Genomic DNA, 20,691 nt, shown 5'->3' with positions numbered 1-20,691 from the left:
TGGCAATCGGGTACAGGTAGCCAACACTAGTATTGTTGGCCAACTAGGAGCGTGGTGCATATATATATGTAGGTAGCCAAATCGTCATATTCATATGCTTTCCTCAGTGTGGTTCTTCACACAGTGTTTCTCTGTGGGTGAAATGCTAGCCAGGAGTGAACAGTAGGTCACAGGGCTGTGAGTTGATGTCTTCATTCTTAGCCACATCTTGTACTTGAATTTCAATTGTATTACTTCTTTCTTGTACATAATACAAAGCAGTAGTTTAGGACTCCTGTGTGTGTTCTATGTGTGATTCTTTCACACTCTTCTTTCTATGTCTGGAAAACCCTCTAGCACATATATGTAAGTCACAGGGCTGTGAGTTGATGTCTTCATTCTCAGCCAGATCTTGTACTTGAATTTGTACTTGAATTTCAGTTGTATTACTTCTTTCTTGTACATAATACAAAGCAGTAGTTTAGGACTCATGTTTGTGTTGTATGCGTGATTCTGCCACACTAGCACATAGGCGCAAGTTCTACACTTGGTATCAAAGCCTAGGGAACCCACAAATCTGTTTTCTTTTCTGGCACCATTTGGGAAAAGTGCATATTTGGGTTCTCTTCATTGCACCTGGGTTATTTGAGGTATATTGTGCTTTCCCCCGCCACCAAACCCTTACGTCATTGCGCAAGGCTGAAATCCCTCACCCGGTCCTTGATTACTAGTCATGGATTCACAACTCCCTAATTTGCTTCTCAGCATGAAGGCATCCATGGATGTGCAAGCGGCTAAAATGGACGCTATATCTGCCCATCTCGACAGGTAGGGCACCTTAAACACCTAGTATTCCGGATCTGGAATATACAAGGGCCCGTGCTTCGGAGCAAGTGTTGGACAATTCCGAGAACGATGTAGCAAAACTTTCTAGAGGAGGATTTTCCACTCCTTTGGATGCAGGCAAGGATATACTAGATGAGCTCTGCTCCCAGTTCGATAGTCATCATTCTACACTTGCACGTAGTCGGTAAGAGAGATTCCATTCGCATCACCGACGGTCTCCTTTGTTGAGTCCCTCTCCATCGGATTCTTTGGACAGTTCCCACTTGTCTTCATCGACTCGACATCGGGGGACTACTGGTTGCCGAGTTCTTCCTCCATGACTCATGAGGAACGAGCTCAATCAATGAACTTTTGAAGCCTCCCAAGTTCAACGGAAGATGGACGGAGAAGTCGTAATCGAATTGACCCGCGAGATGGCTATCACGTTGGCAGCAGCAAGTGGTTCAGATATTTTTCAGCTCCATTTGGTGCGTACAATGCCGCTCTCTTGTGGTAGGAAGACCACCTTCAGCACCACTTCGTGACTTGCTGGAATGATTGCCCGCAAGGCGGACTTAAAGAAATTTATTCCCATAGTTACCAGCGTAAATTGAAGAAACAATGGGCGTGTGTTATGCAAAAACATGGCAAATCGATAACCGACTATCTCGCTTGTTTCTGGAAGTTTTTGCTTATGCTCCCAAGGACCGTCTGATGGTCAAAGCAGGTTGAGCGATTTGTCGATGGTTTGAAACCATCTTTGCACACATACATTCAAGCACATTGGCCCCATGATGCATTTTGGCTTGCTACAACCCTCAAGACTCAGGAGAGTTCCAAGTTTGGGACTCAACAACAGGGGCAACAGAAAGACAAAGACAAGGGTAGCCAATCCAAGACTAAGGATGATAAGGACAAGGCAAGTGGGGGAGCATCAGTGACTCGCCTCACCCCTGAAGAGCGTTGTGAGGGCAAAAGGATGAAAGGACCAGATGTGTGAGAGATCACATCAAATCAACACAGCATGAAATGGATGAATGAGTGTATGTATTATGATGAAGTAATCTAGTACAAGAGGCCCTTTGATGTGAGGTGACTCTGAGTAGAAGATCGGAGAGGAAGCAAAGACGAAGTTGAAGCAAGAGGCTCAGTTAGTGAGACGAAGGCTCATGTCGAGGACGGTGGTGGCACTCTGAGTGTGTAGAGATTGTAAAACGTAGAAACTGGTGAGGATGATGATGACGTAGATTGGTGATGAGTGTTTGTTGACGTGGATATTCAGCGGGGTGCAGATTGTGTATTAGTTGATTACATATGATGAAACGCTGCAGTTGGATACGCGGCTGCAGGTTGATGATGACGAGGTTACCCGCGCTACTACTGATGTAGGATGCGCAGGAGATAGAGCACCCGGTTGATGGTCTGCACAGCTGTTGCTGTGTGTAGAGCTGACGCTGAGATGATTGATGTTGTGTAGATGATGGTGGCTGCTGCAGTGCTAGAGTTGAGATCTTGGTTGGCGTTGAGTTGGTGACATTGATCATATCCAATGCGTGTTGGTTCGTGGCCGGCTTTTATAGTGTTGGGAGAAGCAATCGGCCAATAGAAAACGACAAGAGAAAGTGTGTTTTTTTAAGGTAATATAATGACCTTGGGCAGCCGTTTTGGATTGGTAGTCACAGACACCCTCTCATGCCGAAAGGGGACCATGAGAGAAGATGAAGAATTGGGTGAAGAGGAACATGATGAAGTATTTGGTTTTGGGTGGGGTTGGTTGTTGCGGGTGTAGATCATGTGCTCTTCGTCTTTTGTAGAGTCTTATGAGTTTGGGCTGTACTAGATCATTGCCACAAAGCAAGGGTTTTCACATGCATGAATGCCTATTTGAGTTTTCATTCATACACGTGCCCACAAAACAGAATGTAATGCAAAGGGTATGCAAGATGGTAAATGTTGTGCAATGGGTTTTCACATGAGCAGTGCCCTCAAGGGTTTTCACTTACTCATGCGCCCTTTACAACAATGATAAATAATCCAAATGGTGAGGATGGTCCCCCTCTCCCTTGCCTGCCAACCATCACTAGTTTCTTCCGGACCCAAGCGGTTGAGGACACCGACATAGTGGATCTTGTGGACCCTCCACGAACTGCTCTGGACCTACCTCGCTCGATCGGAGTTACCTCGGACCGAGCCTCTGCACTCCAGCGTGCCCAACGCCCTCAACCCCCCTTAGGCCACGATCACCTCATCAGCTCCAGATCCAAGACATGCTCCACCGCCATCGAGCTACCTTTCCACGTGACATAGCTGAGGGAGACCTCTCGGCCATACTCATTAGCCCCATGCGTGATATTTTGGAGAGTGGTATACCATCTACTCGTCGCAGCTGATGTTGCTCTCATGTTTCTATGTTCTTAGTATTCCATGATGAGTTTCCATGGACAGTTTTGTATCACCCCAGTGAGATAGCTATGTTTATGTTTTCTTTCTGTTTTATTTTCCATTCCATGATGTGATATGCCATGGACATTATTGTATCACTTTGGTCTCATAGGCCCATTGGGTCTTTAGTAGACGCTTAATATATCTTTCTTTCTTTCTTTCTTTCTCAAGATGCTGAGGGTGGTGGTGTAGGACCGATGCCGATCCGCTCGTGAAGACACTGAAGGATGAGCCGGTTGACGGACTTTATAAGAATATCGGCATGGTTGTCTGCCGTAGGAATGTATTGGAGCCTGATGGTACCAAGCTCAATGAACACCAACATGCTTGGTACGATTAGAAAAAAAAAGTACTGCCGACGAGAGCAATCACACTCTAACTGTCGACGAAGATGGTAGAAGTGGTGTCCATGAAGACGCACATCTCCTCAAGAAGCTGACAGAGATACATAGCCTCAGTGGTGGCATCATAGAGGGCCCCGTACTCAGCCCAGTGGAAGAACTTGCAACGGTGTGTCCTGCTTCTTGCTAGACCAAGAGAAAGGGCTAGATCCAAGTGAGTATGGCAAGAATCGATATCACTGGCCTAGTCGGAGTTTGTGTAACCATGCAAGGTGAACCCATGACTGAAGTGAAGTCCAAACATGTAGGTACCCGCTAGATAACGAACAACCCTCATCGCTGAACTCCAATGTGGCTCCTTCAGAGCACAATGTGATGAGCTATGGTCGATCAAATACTAGAATCAACATCATTAACAAAGTGATTAGACGATAATTAAGACGTGATTAGTGAGTAATTAACAAATAGCTTAATGTAGGCATGAATAATAAAAAACTAGCAAATTCTCATTAGGTCTATGCCTCAATTTATAATGTTTACATCAAAGCATCTAATCCCACTGATTTCTCCTTGATTCACTCCACCTCTCCCAGTATCTCCACCTCTTTTGCTAGATTCTCTCCACCTCTCCCAGAATATCTCCACACTTCCTAAATCTTCTCATGCTACCCTTTATTCTCTCCCAGTAGATTCTTCTCACCTTTTCACAGGTTTTTTCACATTTACACATTCTCTTTTACAGCCTCCAACCAAGGGCTTGTTCCCGCACACACCCTATTCACTTGTATATTTCAACACCTCCCCTCAAGTGAATACTCCTAGAACACCTAGACCCTATACCAAGTTTTCCTCCTTACTTGATAGCCTGCGACTAGTGTCTACACCTCCCCTCAAGTTATCTTAGCACACCTGGACCCTATACCAAGTTTCTCTCTTACTTGATAGCCTACAACCAGTGCCTCGAGTCCTTAATCTCATAGTCCTTGACACTCTCTCTCTCTTCTCCTGAACCCTGCCTGCCCTGATGCATGTATGCCCTCTCTCTCTGCCCATCTACTCAACTCCTGCTCAAGAATAGATGCATATAATCTAGTCAATGTGTGACCAATCATGATGGTATGATAATTCCCAGGAAGCATGGGATCCCCTGACTTGAAGATAGGCACAATCGTGGACATATTCCAAGTCTCAAGAAAACCCTCACACATGGCTCGGTTAAACATCATAGCAATAAGCACTGCAAGCATATCTCTGGCATGAATAAAGTGCTCTGCTACCAAACCATCATGATCATATGCTCTCCCAGTCCTCATCCTGTCAATAGCTTTCTTTACCATCTCAGCAGTAAAGAAAGCACATGTCTCTGGGCATGGCTCCGATGGGTCTGGCAAGGGCGGCTGTCCTGCTGCTGTGTACAGGGATGCTGCATACTCACCCCAAATCTCTGTGCAGGTAATGGCTGGTGATGGTGAATGCTCATGAAATAGTCTCCATGCCTCGCCTGAGTCCCGACTCATAAATAACTGATACAAATTCCTCTCTAACTGAGCAAGATAAGCCCTCTTCTTCCGTCGCACTAGGTGCCGGAAGGTAATCCGTGACTGTCTGTGAGTGGTAACACCCATGAGGCAAGGATCTGTCGGCTATGCCAAATGGAGCCAGAGACAGAGTTACATTACACATGTCACTGTCCAGTATATTATGAGATACGAGGCCGTTTTCACTGCCTGTTTAGAGAGGGTTTCGGACCACTTTCTAGAGTCATGAGATACCAGGATCAGAGATGCCTCGGATTATACTTGCTGGAGTTTCGTAGACATAGAGAGGGTCTCTTGAGAGGAACGGGATCAGAGAGGGAGACACACCTACATAGGCAGATTACAGACTTCTTTCGACCTGAGATTGAGCAGTCACTCCTATTCACTTGTATATTTCAAAATTGCAGCCCAGATGCAAGCTTTGCAGAACTCCATCGCTCTATTGACCACTACCCTCTCTACTTTATCGGGTATGGATACCTTGGCCTCTGCTTTAGGCCCCAATATTACTCCGGAACCATTCGGGGGCAAGGAGATCGTGGACACGTGGCTACATAAGTGGCAAGTTCACTTTCAGTTTCATCCATATGATGATGGAAAAAAGATCCAGCGAGCAGCAGGATTCCTGTCCGGCAAAGCTTTGCTTTGGTGGAAGCAACTCAACCCTAAGCCAATGACTTGGGCACAATTCGAAGACGTCTTCAAGAAAGAATTCCTCAAGAAAGAGGATGATTATGATGTTGTTGCCCGGTTTTCAGCTTTGACCATGACCTCACAGCACCTCACTTATGAGGTCTACCTCCAGAAGTTTCGGAACTTGCAGATGAAAGCTACAAAGATGGATCCCACCACTCTGTTGGGGTTTTTCGTAGCTGGTTTACCAGACTCATACCGTTTACAGGTTAAAAATAACAAATGTAAAACATTGGACGAGGCCATTCATTCAGCTCGTATCTATGATGATACAATGGTCTCTTTCAAGTCGAAACCCGTTACCGAGCAGGGGAACAAGCATAAAAGAAAGTTCTCCGCACCTATGGCTAACACGACAGAAGAAAAGTCTTTGGACCAACCTTCGAAGAATTCAAGTTCGACACCAGTGAAGAAGAAACGACTCCTTAGGGCTTTAAATTGTTTTATCTGCAAAGAAAAAGGACACATGCGTAACGAGTGCCCGAAGCAAAAGGTTGCAAAGACAAACGCAGGACCCAAGCCAAAGGCAGCTAACCAGTTGTCTTTGACAGGTACATCAATTACTGTACTGTCTTGCCCTAGTACTTGTTCTGATTGTCTGTTCAATTCTAAAGTATTTGGCTTGCATGATCTTCTCCGAGTTTATGGAGAAGTGAATGGCCATAAGATTCACATTCTTTTAGACCCTGGCAGCTTACACAATTTTGTTAACTACAAACTTGTGCAAAAATTGAGTCTTGATACGACACCCAGCAATCATACCTATGAGGTACGCCTACCTGCGGGAAGGCACGTTTGGTATCGAAAGGTGAGGATGCTTCTAATCCAGATTCAGGACTACAAAGACGCTCTCGAATGCTATGTAATGCATCTAGAAAATGTGGACTTGTTATTAGGGATTGAGTGGTTTAAGACTCTTCAAGTCCAGATAGATTGGTCTAGTCATATTTTTTCTTTTCGGCATAGGGACACCAAGTATAGTATTTTAGGTGATTGCATTCATCCCTCTCAGGGACCTCTTGTAAATACAGTTGATTTTGGAAATATAATGGATTCTTCTTTGTATACCGCTTTCCATTATGTATTGATTCCACTTTCTTCTTTTCTCATCCCTTCCTTGGATGTAAATGAATTAAGTATATTTGAAAGCAAAGAATTACAGAAGATACTTGATTCGTTTCAAGACGTATTTCCTAAGGAACTGCCATCGGGTTTACAACCTGAACGGGCAGTAGATCATCGTATTGACTTGATCCCTGGTGCTCATCCCATCAGTATTCCACCTTACAGGATGAGCCAAGCTGAGGAAGATGAGTTGGCTAAACAACTCGAAGATTATTTAAGGATGGGCCAGATCCGTCCAAGTAAATCACCTTGGGGTACACCTGTGTTCCTTAGGAGAAAGAAGAACAATACCTGGAGAGAGTGTATAGATTACAAGAGATTGAACAAGCTGACCATTAAGAACCGTTATCCTCTCCCTAGATCAGATGACCTGATTGACCGGTTAGCAGGAGCGAAATATTTCACGAAGATAGATTTACGTACTGGTTATCACCAGATACGTATTCATGAAAGGCATGTCGAAAGAACCGCCTTTCGGACTAGGTATGGCCATTACGAGTTTCTCGTATTACCTTTTGGATTAGCCAATGCTCCAGCCACTTTCCAGCAAAATGATGAACGATCTTTTTTGTGAACATTTGGAAAAATTTGTGGTGGTGTTCTTGGATAATATTTTGATATATAGTCGTACTCTTGAGGATCATGTCAGACACCTCACAATTGTCTTATCTATTTTAAGACAGAATCGACTACATGCTAAGTTAAGTAAATGTGAGTTCTTTATGATCGACATCATTTACTTGGGACACAAGATCACTCGAGATGGACTGAGCATTGACTATGACCGAGTTCAGAAGGTTCTGGACTGGCCTATACCGCGAACAGTGAAAAAACTTCGTTCTTTCTCGGTTTTGTAGTTTTTCTTCGGAAATCTGTACAGGAGTACTCTCAGCTCACACTACCGATGACCGACTTATTGAAAGGTCGTGGACGTAAGTCAAATCAACCTATCACTTGGAATAACGACTTGGATATGGCCTTCAGACTTTTGAAAGATAAAGTCAAGGAAGCACCTATCTTAGCATTACCCGATCATAGTCGGCCTTATGTTTGCTTTTGAAAGTAAAAAGCTAGACGACACTCAATCTCGTTGGCCAACCCTTGAGAAGAAGCTTTATGCTGTGATTCATGCTCTCAAGGTTTGGAGACATTATTTATATGGCTCTAAATTTGTGGTATTGACTGATCATCAGTCAATCAAGAATGTGTGTGATGCGGATGATTTGAGAGGAAGGAAAGCTCGTTGGGCGGAGTTAATACAAGATTTTGATTTTGAGATCCATTATCGAAAGGGTCCATGAATAGTATTGCAGATGCGCTTAATCCAATTCGAGAGGTGAATACTTTGTCGTTCACCGAGATTTCTACTGACTTATTTCAGTCATTGAGAGGGCTTTGCAGGACTGATAGTTATTTTGGTCCATTTTGGTAGAAGATCCAGGACGGGAGCTCATTTGTTGACCAAGACTCGATGACTGAGCAGTCTACCATTCAGGCTGCATGAGGCCAGTGGGATGATTCGGAATGGTTTACTATTCCGTAATGATAAAATTTGTGTACCACAAATCCCGGACATTCGGTCTAAGATTCTTAAGGAGTGTCACGACGCCCCTTCTGCTGGACACCCTGGGGTACACAGGACGTTATCATTAGTGAAACACTTTTTATTAGCCAAAGATGAAAGGGTATGTAGAAGATTATGTTCTCAAGTGTCAAATTTGTCAGGCAAATAAAGCTGAACGCTTTAGACAGGCTGGGTTGTTGCAGTGTTGCATGCAAATGAAGATCAATACAAGGATGCAACAAAAAAGACACTTAGGGCTCTTGAAAAGAGTTCTAAGTTGTAGATGAATGTGGAAGGGGGCTTGACAATAATCCCACATGGGAACTTTTGGGAGTTCTAGAATTTTTGTATAAAAGGTGGCCCATTTGAGAGAGGGAGCACACTCTTTGGTCATTTGGTTGAGAGGCTCATAGAGAGAGCTTGCTCCATAGCTCCTTCTCAAGTGCTCTCCCAAGGCTCTCCATCTCCATTCTTGTTTCAATCATGTACTTTCTATTCTTTACATTTTCAATGATATGAGGTTTTGGTCTACACTCTTGCTAATCTAGATTTCTTAATGATGTTTTGATTTGTGAGTTATAGAGAGCTCTTGATGAAGCTTGTGCTTGAAATAATGTGTAGTTGAGGCTTGTGTGATAGCTCTTTGCATATTAGGTTCCTTGCATAAGTTGCATTTGTGTGCTTAAGTGTAGCCTAATCTTGATGCTTTGATTATGTAAGATTGATTGCTTGAGTGTTGAGAAGGATTGAGTAGGACTAGAGGTCATTGGTGTGTGGTTAACTCTTCTTCTCCCATTCGGGATAGCCTCTATGCGCTAACCGGGTTGCATTCACGGATTGACAAGTGTGTGGGTTGGAGTGTAGCCTCCGCTATGCTATGATGCCCCAAACAATGGCGCCGCTGCCGGGGAACGCACACCTAAGTTAGTGAAGGGTGTTAACCATTACTTCTTACTAAGTGCTCCATTGATTGCAAAATCGTGGATTAGGGTAGATTAGAGTAGAGTTTACAAGGGCATTGAGTGTGTGATCTCAAGGGCGCCTTGTGTGTTTTCATTTTTTTGATGAGAAGCAAGAAAAAAATTTAAACCCCATTGCGGTTGAGTAATCCCGCCATTAATCAGAATTTAAGTACTTTCTATTTTTGTATTTTTGCAAGTTGGCAAGAGGTAGGTTGAAAGCATAGGAGGCGACCTTTCTTTTGATGTTTTGTTGTGTTGTTATCGTGTGGGGAGGCATCTCCATAATCGCAGCAAAAAGAATTAAAGAAGAAATGCTAGCTTGGAGAGGCGGCCTTAAAAAAAAATATACATCTACATCTATATATATATATAGATTTATATTTCTATTGTTTACAGTGTGCGGCTGTTGGAAGGCCAGTTGAAAGGAGAGCAGAGAAGCTTTTAAGAATATATATATATATATATATATATATATATATATTATACGTCTGACGTGGCAGCCGGAGGGAGTCGTCTGCATCGAGCGCCGTTTACGAATTTTTTTGATGCATTGAAGGCGGCGGCTGGTGCTTCAGCTAGCTGGCGGGGTCAAATACTGTAGCAAAGACGGCCAAGGGGTAGCAGAGAAGGTGTTGTGAGGCAAAAAAGGCCAAACGGTGCGAGGTGGCGCAAGCACCTCTAACATAAACGAAGGCCGGCGTGGAGAAGCTGTGAGCAGCCCGGGAGAGGGTAGAAGCGTCCAAGTGTCGAAGGCTGTAGGCGGCAGCTGCTGGGCAGGCGGCCAGAAGCGGGAAGGCTGTAGGCGGCAGAAGAGGATACTGGCGCAAGGTGCGAAGGTGAAGGAAGTGGGCTGGCTGGTAGGCGGCCAAAAGGCATGTGGAAAGCGTGCGAAGGAGCCGGTTCAAAGCCAACAGTGTAGAAGGTGGAGCGGCCGCCGACGTCGACTGCGCCTAAGGGCCGAAAGGCGGCTGAAAAGGTGGAGCAAAGTGGTGGCTGTTGCGCGGTTGTGGCTGGCGGTGTGGAGGCGGTGGTGGCGGGCGACAGCTGAAAGCGAAGGAAGAAGGTCGTCGAAGAGAAGACTGTGACGTGGAAGAGGAGAGGCGAGAGCGTGGACAGCAGCAAAAGCGAAGTAAGCAAACCATCGAGAAGACTGCAGACGGTGAGCTGGTGCATTGAAGAGGGCAAGTGGGTGCGCCAGCGGCAAATCCGGCGAGCGGCGAGCAAAAGATAAGGTAGGTGCAAATTTTTATTTTTTTTATTTTTTTTATTTTTTTTATTTTTTTTATATTTTTCATGTTTTTTTAGAAGTTAAATAAAAAATAATAATAAATATAAAAAAATAAAAAAAAAGAATATTTTTTAAAAAAAATAGAGAAATGAAAAAAAAAGAAAAAAAAAGGAAAAAAAGAAAACAATTAAATATTAAAAAAATAAAGAGAAGAAATTTAAAATAAATAAAATAAATAAAATAAAAAAATAAAAAAATTAAATCATTTATTTTTTTAGGAGTCCATATTGTTTGCATATTTTTATTTTTTTCATTTCTGTAATTTTTTTAGCATAATTAGCGTAGCTTGCATTTTTTAAATTTTTGTAAATTTTTTTTTTAAAAAAAAAAGGAAAAAGAAGAAGAAGAAAAAAAACAATTTTTATTTTGAAATCATTGTTTATCATTTAAATTTTTGCATAATTAAAGAAGTTTGCATTTTTTATTTTTATTTTTTAGAAGTATGTAAATGATGCATAATTAGTAAACTCATATTTTTTGGCACGAAATTTATTTTTTTAAAAAAAATAGAATAAAAATAAAAACAAACTAACTAACAAACAAAAAAAACCCAAAAAAAAAAGAGGAAAAAACAAAAGAAGACAAAAGAATTTTTTTTTGATTTTTTAGGAGTCTATTTTTTTTGCATAATTTGTAATTCTTCATTCTTTAATTTTTTGCATAATTAGTTTAACTTGCATTTTTTAAATTTTTTGTAACTTTGTGCATAATTAGTATTTTTTAGTGTGATTCATAATTTTTGTGTTAAAAAAAGTAAAAAATCATAAAAACATAAAATCATTTTTAAAAAAAAACATTTAAAAAAAAACAAATAACAAAAAAAAATAGGGTAGATAGTTACGCCACACAGACCCATTTTTAGTTGCCTTTAGTGATTAGGTAGGTTAAATAAAATATATATATATATATATATATATATATATATATTACACAAAAAAACCAAAACCAAAACAAAACAAAAAAAACATACCAAAACAAAACAAAAAAAATTTGACCTTATGCAATTACGGTCGGGACGTCGTGTAGATTCTGCCATAGGACCTAGGGCACCTTCTAGAGTACCTACGCAGGAAAGTGGGACCCAATCGGTAGGAAATTTGGCAGATATTGCTGAAACACTATCGGAATCCCAATCCGATACCCTTTCCTCTAGAACAACTAGTTCATTGTCCATGGACAATCTAGGGCCGACAAATAGTCATCCCGTAGCCCCAAATAGGACACCCTCAAGATCCTTTAATCCATTTGAAGCCGACACCATGGGGTTAACACTTAATGTGAGACTCCAATATGTCTACACAAATGCTCAAGGAGCTGAGATCTTTAGGGATCCACAACAACGGTATCTTGTTAAGATAGCCGACATATTCTCAGAACTTGATAGAGCACCTCTAGTCAATGACCAGGGTAACATGTACATGGGTGGAGATGGTGTTCGCTACGAAGTCACCTACCATCCAGAAAAGGTAGACAAATTAGGGGAGCTCTCTAAAACCGAGTTCTTAGACTTATCTGAACTCTCCAGAGCAAGGGAGTCTAGAGATGATTGGCTCATCAAGCCGGACATGCCTGGACCATCCAATGCCCAATCCTCAAAGCCATCCATAGATGATTTACTTCTTGTAGATCTAAATTTGGAAAGGGATAGGAAAGGCAAGAGTAAACTGGATCAGGGGACTGAAAGCCAATGGGAGTTTGTACGACAAATTCCTGTGACAAAGGTCTTACAGGATGACCCACTTCAAGAGGTCTATAAGGACTCGTTAGAGGGATATTATGCCACGACTAAATTGCCACAGCTAGATCTTCCTCTAGCTCATGTGGTGGTAGTTGAGAAGCGTGCAGGACACATGAACAGAATAATTGATAAATGGGCCAATGAATACCGAACCTTAGATTGGAAAGAGATTAGGGAACTCACGTGGAAAGGACAACCATTATTTATGGAAGTGTTATCAACAAATACAGCCAAACCAGGAGAGACAGCCTTTCTTGGAGAAACTGTTGCTCCTCCCCTACGAGAGTTCACTAGAGAGGGACCTTCAACATCTAAGTGGACCACTGCTAGTAGCCCAACTCTAGCACCAAGATATTGTCCTACACCAAATGTGCGACCTCAGGTCACACCACACCAACATCTCTCTCACTATAACAATAGGAGGATAGGGGAGCCAACTCGGCCTCCTATAAATGCACCTCCTGAAATGAGGGTGACAAGATCTTTGGAGGGGTTTGGTGAGGCTGGTAATAGGGCACCCACACCAATTTTGGAAACATGTGGACCATCTTTCCAAAGAGAGGAGCAATTTCCACTGAGAGTGAGAGGCCGTAGGCCCTATGATGAGTATTCACGACAAGTAAGGCCATCAACTCTTCAGAAATTGGTTAAGAAGTATGAAGGGTCGGGAGATCCATACGATCATGTAGCAGCTTTTAGGCAAGCAGTTCGAGCTGAGTAAGTTGCTGATAAGCATACTCAAATAGAAGGGTTTGGACTCACCCTTGAAGGAAAAGCCCTTGCTTGGTTTCAGGCATTAGAAGCTTCAGACAAAACTTCTTTACGAGTTTTGGAAGAGAGATTCATTGCTGCTTTTTCCTTGATGGGAATTCAACATGACACGGTAGCACACATCTACTCTTTCAAGCAAGGTGAGAATGAGAGTGTTAGAGACTGTGTAAATAGAATGAAGCAGTACATTAATCGTTGCCCAGAAGATGAGAAGCCCGCCGCCCAAAGTCGATTAATTTCTCTCTTCTTAAAAGGCCTTAAAAATTCGACACTGCATACACATCTCTATGCGAAGAAACATACAAGTTTCAATGAGTGTTGCCATGATGCTATGGATTTCACCGATAACTTCAAGTTCCAAGATGGTTCTGGCCCTGAGGTGAAACCTAGAAATCAATGGGGTGATGACCGAGGGGTGGAGTGGCTCCACAAATGTATCAACAGTATACTAGTTTTGAACGTAAGCCACCGATGACACAAGAACAAGCACGACCTGTTCTTGGTGCTCAACCTCCTGCTCCAGGGACTGCTCCTGTGAGGGTTGTCGACTACGACAATTCAAATATGTGTAGAGAATTGGTAAACCCGGGCTATGCGGAGGAAGAATATGTATCATATTCATCCAAAGAAAATATTTTTGAAAGTCCCGTATACCCAAGCCCAGCACTGGAGACTCAACCAGGGGAACAAAACTCTTTAATGTTGCTAGGCGGCTACCAACCTAGGACTCCAGGCCCCTCAGGTCAATGGCAGCCAAGGAAAGTAGAGACCAAACCAATGGGCCCCTGTTATGAGTGTGGAGAACCCCATTGGGCTCGTGATTGTCCACATCGCTCAAGGCAAGCATCTCGGTCAAATACAACAGTACAACAGTTTCCACCGATTGAAAGATATTGTCTAGGGTGTTGTGTAGAACACTTCCCAAAGGACTGTCTGCTGAAACCACATGAGGAAGGCACCTCTCAACCAAAGGTTTCACTCAACCTTGTAGGTACAGTTCCATCCCCACCTTCATCTGAGAATGAGGATGTCGTGCCACTTAAGAGTCATGACTAGATCACAGACAAGAAACGCTGAAATACAAACTGATGAGACACCTCGAACTAGGGACGCAAAGACAAATCTAGTGGACAAAACCCTACAATCCAGTAGAAATAAGACCACTAGGAGGAAGAAGAACCGAAACAAACAAACTAAAAGTACATCCACTAGTTCTCAGGAGACCTCTAAACAAAACATGAGGGATAAAACTTTTACTTCCCAAGAAGTGCATGAGGAACATCAACCTCAACCTGGGCCTAGTGCTAAACAAAATGAGGCTAGTACGACTGAGGATAGTTCTGGGGGTTCTGTTTTTGTGGATAAAGTAAATGAGACTCTAGAGGCCATCATTGATGCTCATAGAAGTCGCATTGCAGCTTTATCTGAGCTACCCACGAAGCTTCAAGAATACCCAAACCCTCGTGAGGAGAAGATCAATCTAGCTGTACATCAGCAACTCATTAGGGAAGCTCAGTCAGTACTTGAGGGACCACCACCACCTATTCCTCGGGGCCCAACCTCTCTTAAGCCAACATTAGAAACTATACCAGAAGTGTCATCAAGTAGAGAAATGAAAAGTGAGCTCATTTCACAAGCTCAGAGCGAAAGGTCTGCACCAATTGACACTCCATTGAAAGATGACATTCTGCCATCACCTAGCCTTGTCTTCCCATGCAATGATGAAGTTATTGATGCTAATGAGGACATGGCAAATGACATGTGGGCCGCAGTAAATGAGAAAATTAATGGGAACATGTCTTCTGTTAGTTCGCCTCCATTCTCAGAGGTGGATTTTACCAGAGGCACGGAAAACAAATTTAGACACCCAAGCATTCAGGAGGAAGTTCAAACAATTGTTTCTCCTAGAAGTAAGCATACAATGAAAACCTTACCATCATATCTGGGAGAATATGAGAATTGTTCTCAAACCTTGAGGATACCCTCCATGCATAAAAGGTTGACAAAGGAGAAAGATATGAGTATGGTGCAGGCTATTTTGTCAGCACCAGTGGCTTGTACCTTACCTTTGCTTGAGTTGATAAAGCTTAAACCTGAGTTGTGGAATGATATTGCAACATGTTTGTCAGAGCAGGTATTGCTACAAAAGGGTCACCATGAGTGTACTATACACCCTGAGACAAAGCATGTAATGCCAGTTCCTATCAACAAAGTAGGAAAATTTTGTGAAGACGATCAGGGAAATGCTACCCTTCCATTAGAAGTGCGAAAAGTATCTTCAACTGCAATACTTGATAGTGGAGCAGGAGTGGGCATTGTGACAAGGTCCATTTGGGAAAAATGGGGCAAACCAGCTATTAGGAGTACCAGGATGCGCTTGCAGCTAGCAGATGGAAGCTTAGAACATCCCCTTGGGCTGCTCGAGAGCATATTGGTCACCACATGTGGGATTGAATATGAGCATACCTTTGCAGTAGTGGATTTCGGAAAGCATCCAAACTACGAAGTGATATTGGGTAGACCATTCATGCGACAATTTCAAATGATTCAAGATTGGGGATACAATTACTTGTACCTCCGACATGATTCTGTCATCACAAGGGTCAACCTAAGGAATCACTCATATCGTGATGTAACAAGGTCTCCAATAGATGAGTTTGATTCTGCTTCATCTGAGGGCTCAAGAGTTACATTGTCCGACGGGCGAGAAGATCTATGGATGTGCGGAGCCTCATGTAGGGATTTCAACACTGAGAGACTTAAGGGTAATCGAAGTGTATCAGACGAGGCATACATTCCACAACCCTTCCCTGAGCATTTAATTGATCCATTAGAATGGAGTCATGTCCTTGCAACACTATCGACATGTGCTTTACCGAAGCCAATTCAATTTTGTGACTCAGATGGATATGATATTATTCCTCTACGAATGGTACAAACACGTGCCCTTTTAGATGATTTGTACTATAGGGATACATCCACAACAGCTATGCATGTCGAGGAAGTCTCAGTAGAGGATTTGACACTCGAATCTGCTAATGATGCTGATAAGGAAGATGGCTGGGACTCTGATTTTAATAATGAGGTGACAATCCCTGAGGAAGAGTTAGGAAAGGCACGCCTACTCTTGAGAGGAAGGGAGGTTCAGGTAGAGATCCCTAGAGGCCGACCTAAACGAAAATGCTGTAAGAGCCATAAAAAAATCCGTAGACAAGATGAGCGTGAACAACGTGAGAGACTGCAGAAAGAAAAGGAGGAGTCTGAGAGTGAAAACTCTCGACCACCACCTCACTTCTCAGGAAAGAACGGATATCTATACTATGTCCAAGCACAAGATAGTATCAAAGACCAAGTCAAACGATCAGATGGATTCCAAGCAGGGGAACAGCTAACAACTGTTAGCAAAAATCGTAAAAAGACGAAGAAACAAAGACCAAAACTCAAGTCTAAAACCGATTCAAAAAAGAGTGTGGGAAGTGCAAAGACAACGGTTGAACAAAAAAATCCGATGCAAGATAGCAAAGGAGAGCTCAAAACCGCATGGTCTTCAATGAGTGAAGACTCAAGTGGACAAGAACAAGGTTTAAATATTCCTCCCAATTTCACACAGTACACTCTTCAAGATCGGAAGATTGTTCTTCAACAGCCCATGCGACAAAAACCAAGCGTGCCAGGGGTTTCATACGATGGTCCAGAGGATGCAAAAAAGATTGATATTGCTAAGCCAGGAGAAGAGCCTCGCTATGTGTGGATTGCCACAGACTTATCCTTAGATGAGGAGAAGTTATTAATACAAACAATAAAGGAGTATCGCGATGTTTTTGCTTGGAGTTATAAAGACCTCAAAGGAGTTGATCCAAGCATATGTCAGCATACAATTCCATTGCGGGAGGATGCAAAACCCTCCAAGTAACGTCCTTATACTTACAATGAAAACTTTGCACGGAAGATAAAGGAAGAAATAGACAAGCTCTTAGAGGCAGAATTTATCTATGAGATTGAACACACTGAATGGGTCTCCCCTATTGTAGTGGTGCCCAAGAAAAATGGAAAACTTCGAGTATGTGTCAACCTCAAGAAGGTAAATGCAGCTACTGTGCGTGACCATTACCCACTTCCAATCACGGATCATGTTCTGGAACGAGTTGCAGGGAAAAAGGCATATAGTTTCTTGGATGGATTCTCCGGGTACAACCAAGTGTCAATTGATCCAAAGGATCAACACAAAACAGCCTTTGCTACTGAAGATGGCATCTTTGCCTATCGTGTTATGCCATTTGGTCTAACAAATGCGCCAGCAACCTTTCAGCGGTTAATGAGTCATGTATTCAAGGAGTACCTTAGGCAATTTCTTGAGATTTTCATGGATGATTTATGTGTTCACTCACAAGAGCGTGATGATCATATAGAACACCTGAGACTTGTGTTTCAAAAGTGTCAACTTTATCGTATATGCTTGAATCCTGACAAGTGCAAATTCATGGTAAGACAAGGAAAAATTTTGGGCCATATTGTTTCTCGCAACGGGATTTCAACAGATATGGATAAAATTGATGTCATTGTCTCATTACCTCGGCCTATCAACCCTAAAGGGGTACAAACTTTCATGGGACATTGTGGCTATTACCGTAGATTCATCTACATGTATGCTGTCCTAGCCAGACCGTTATATGCTCTTCTTGTAAAGTTTAATTGGACTGATGAGTGTGAGGAATCCTTCGAAAAGTTGAAGCAAGCATTAGTGACTGCACCCATTTTACGGGCACCAGATTGGAACCAAATCTTTCATGTCCATATTGATGCTTCAAACTTTGCGATTGGATGTATTTTGGCTCAATCGGGAGAACACAATAAGGATTTCCCAATCTCATATGCTAGTCGACAGTTGAACAATGCTGAGAGGAATTACACCACAACAGAAAGAGAAGGATTGTCCATGATATATGCAGTGAAAAAGTTTCGCCATTACCTTTTGGCAAACAAATTCATATTTTTTGTGGACCATCAAGCATTGCTATATTTGGTGAATAAGCCATGTGCAACTGGAAGGATAGTAAGGTGGTTTATCATCCTTCTTGAGTTTGATTTTGAAGTTGCAGTTCGAAAAGGAACAACTCATCTAAGGGCAGATCATTTGTCTCGAATCACCTCTGGCGAAGCTCCTGTGGGTGTGGATGATGATATGTTAGATTCAACACTTTTCCTTGTAGAGACAGCTCCTAGATGGTCTGAATCCATTTTAGAAATTTTGACAAGTGGGCGAATACAACTAGCGGGTCCTAATGTGGACCTATGGCGACCATTCAAGTTAATTTCCGGGAGATTATATCGTCAGGGTAATGATGGAGTGTTGAGGCTTATACCTAACCCCGACCAATATGAGGAGATCTTGGAATGGGCACATGAGGGTATAGATGGAATCCATGCATCAGCTACCACTTGTGTGCGACGTATATCTCAAGATGGGCAATGGTGGCCTACCATGCATGCAGATGCTAAAACATTTGTTCGTAACTGTGCTTCATGTAAAATTCAGAAGCCAATTCATAATGTCACATTATTCCAAATTTCAACTACACCAAGTTGGAGTAAGTATATTGTGGACTACCTTCAGCATGGTCATTTGGATCAAACAATTCCTAAACATCGAAAGCAGGCTATTAAAATTGAAGCGGCAAACTATATGCTGATAGAGGGCCAACTCTACAAGAGGGGCAAGGATGGCAACTTACGCATGTGTGTATGTGAAGCTGACTATCTGAAAATCTTAATTCATGCACATGCAGGTGTTGGAGGTGGACACTTTTCTGGCAATACCACAGCAAAGTTGATTAGGTGGTCTGGGCTTTGGTGGCCAACCTTACAAATGGATGCCAAAGAATATGTGAAACGTTGTGACGATTGTCAAAGGACCAAACCTCCCATCACAAAGGATAACATGCCATTGCGGCCAATGTTAAGCACACGTGCTTTTGCAAAATGGGGTATTGATTTTGTCGGTCCCATTAAACCTCCAGCTCGTAACACGCATGCAGAATATATTATAGTCGCAACCGACTATTTGACCAAATGGGTAGAGGCAAAGGCAACAGTCAAAAATGATGCCAGAACCACAGCCAAGTTCTTGTATGAGTACGTGTTTACACGCTATGGCTTACCTATTGAGATTGTTAGTGATCAAGGTGTACACTTTGTAAATGAAGTCATAGAATTTTTGCTTCAAGAATTTATGGTAATTCACAAGCGTTCTGCACCCTATCATCCCCAGACTAATGGACAAGCCGAGAGTACTAACAAGATTCTCTGCACAGCACTCACAAAGATTGTTGAGGGACATAGGACTGATTGGGAGCAAAAGTTGCACTCAATTCTCTGGGCATATAGGACAGCCTATAAAACATCTGTGGGCACAACCCCATTTGAACTTGCTTTTGGGCTAGATGCAATTCTTCCCATTGAATTTCTTGTACCTACTCTACGAGTAGCTAAACAACTGGATTGGACTGGTCATGAGCTTTCACAACGCGTTGACGAATTGAAAAAGCTTGATGAGACCCGCTTATTGGCGGTAATGGGGATGTATGCTGAGAAGAGGAGACAAAAGCAATGGTATGATAGAAATGTAACAACTGGCCGATTCAAAAAAGGAGACCTGGTGCTCTTATACACACTTAAGAAGCATAAGAGAAAGCTCAAAAAACGTGGCTTAGGACCGTTTGTGATTAATGAGCTTACCCCAAGTGGTGCAGTGCGTTTAGAGACACTAGAAGGTGAGCAAATGCCTAACTTCATTAATGGAAGTCGTCTCAAGAAATACAATGAACCATTAACTGAAGCCATGCTTCAACAGATGCATGCTGCACAAACACGGAAAAAAGCACTTGACCTACTTAAACGTCAGGCTCAAGAGGAGGCTAAAGCTAGAGTTGCAAAAACCAAGGAGCGTCGCAAAGCTTCTATGTTAGCCATACAGTTGGCTACTGATGAGCCATATGTCGAACCATTCAATATTCAAGTGGGACTTCATCTTCATGAGACTACCTACTTTGTCTCTGCCATAATTGACTCTGGTGCAGATTATAATGTTCTCTCGTTTAACACCTGGATAGCCTTGGGTCAACCACCACTTGTGCAAATTCCTGTGGACCTACGCAGCTTCTCTGGAGAAGATAACCCTATAGAGGGAAAATGTGTCATTATGATGACCATTCAGGATCACCAGATGTCAGTGCCCTTTTATGTGGCATGTAAGTCCAAGACAGTAGTAGAGGTTGTTCTCGGTAGATCGTGGTTAAGTGCTACCAATTGCTCATTAGATTGGAAGAATAGACAATACAAGTTGCAAATTGATTCTGATTGCATCTTGGGATCTGCTACACCGCGAGCTTTATCGTGTCAAAGGGGTAATGTTTCTACCTTACCCAA

General features: G+C 42.6%; 1 protein-coding gene across 1 annotated transcript in view; it reads right to left on the bottom strand.

Annotated features, from left to right (window-relative positions):
* The window catches only part of LOC147617390 (enoyl-CoA delta isomerase 1, peroxisomal-like), a 71,147-nt gene that overhangs the window by 38,387 nt on the left and 12,069 nt on the right, over nucleotides 1-20,691 (bottom strand). The window lies entirely within an intron of this gene.

This window comes from Cibotium barometz, chromosome 36 (genome assembly GCF_041138505.1).
Source record: "Cibotium barometz isolate CiBa-2024 chromosome 36, ASM4113850v1, whole genome shotgun sequence".
NCBI lineage: Eukaryota > Viridiplantae > Streptophyta > Polypodiopsida > Cyatheales > Cibotiaceae > Cibotium > Cibotium barometz.
Note: the sequence above shows the minus strand (reverse complement) of the source record. Positions and strands in the feature narration are given on the sequence as shown.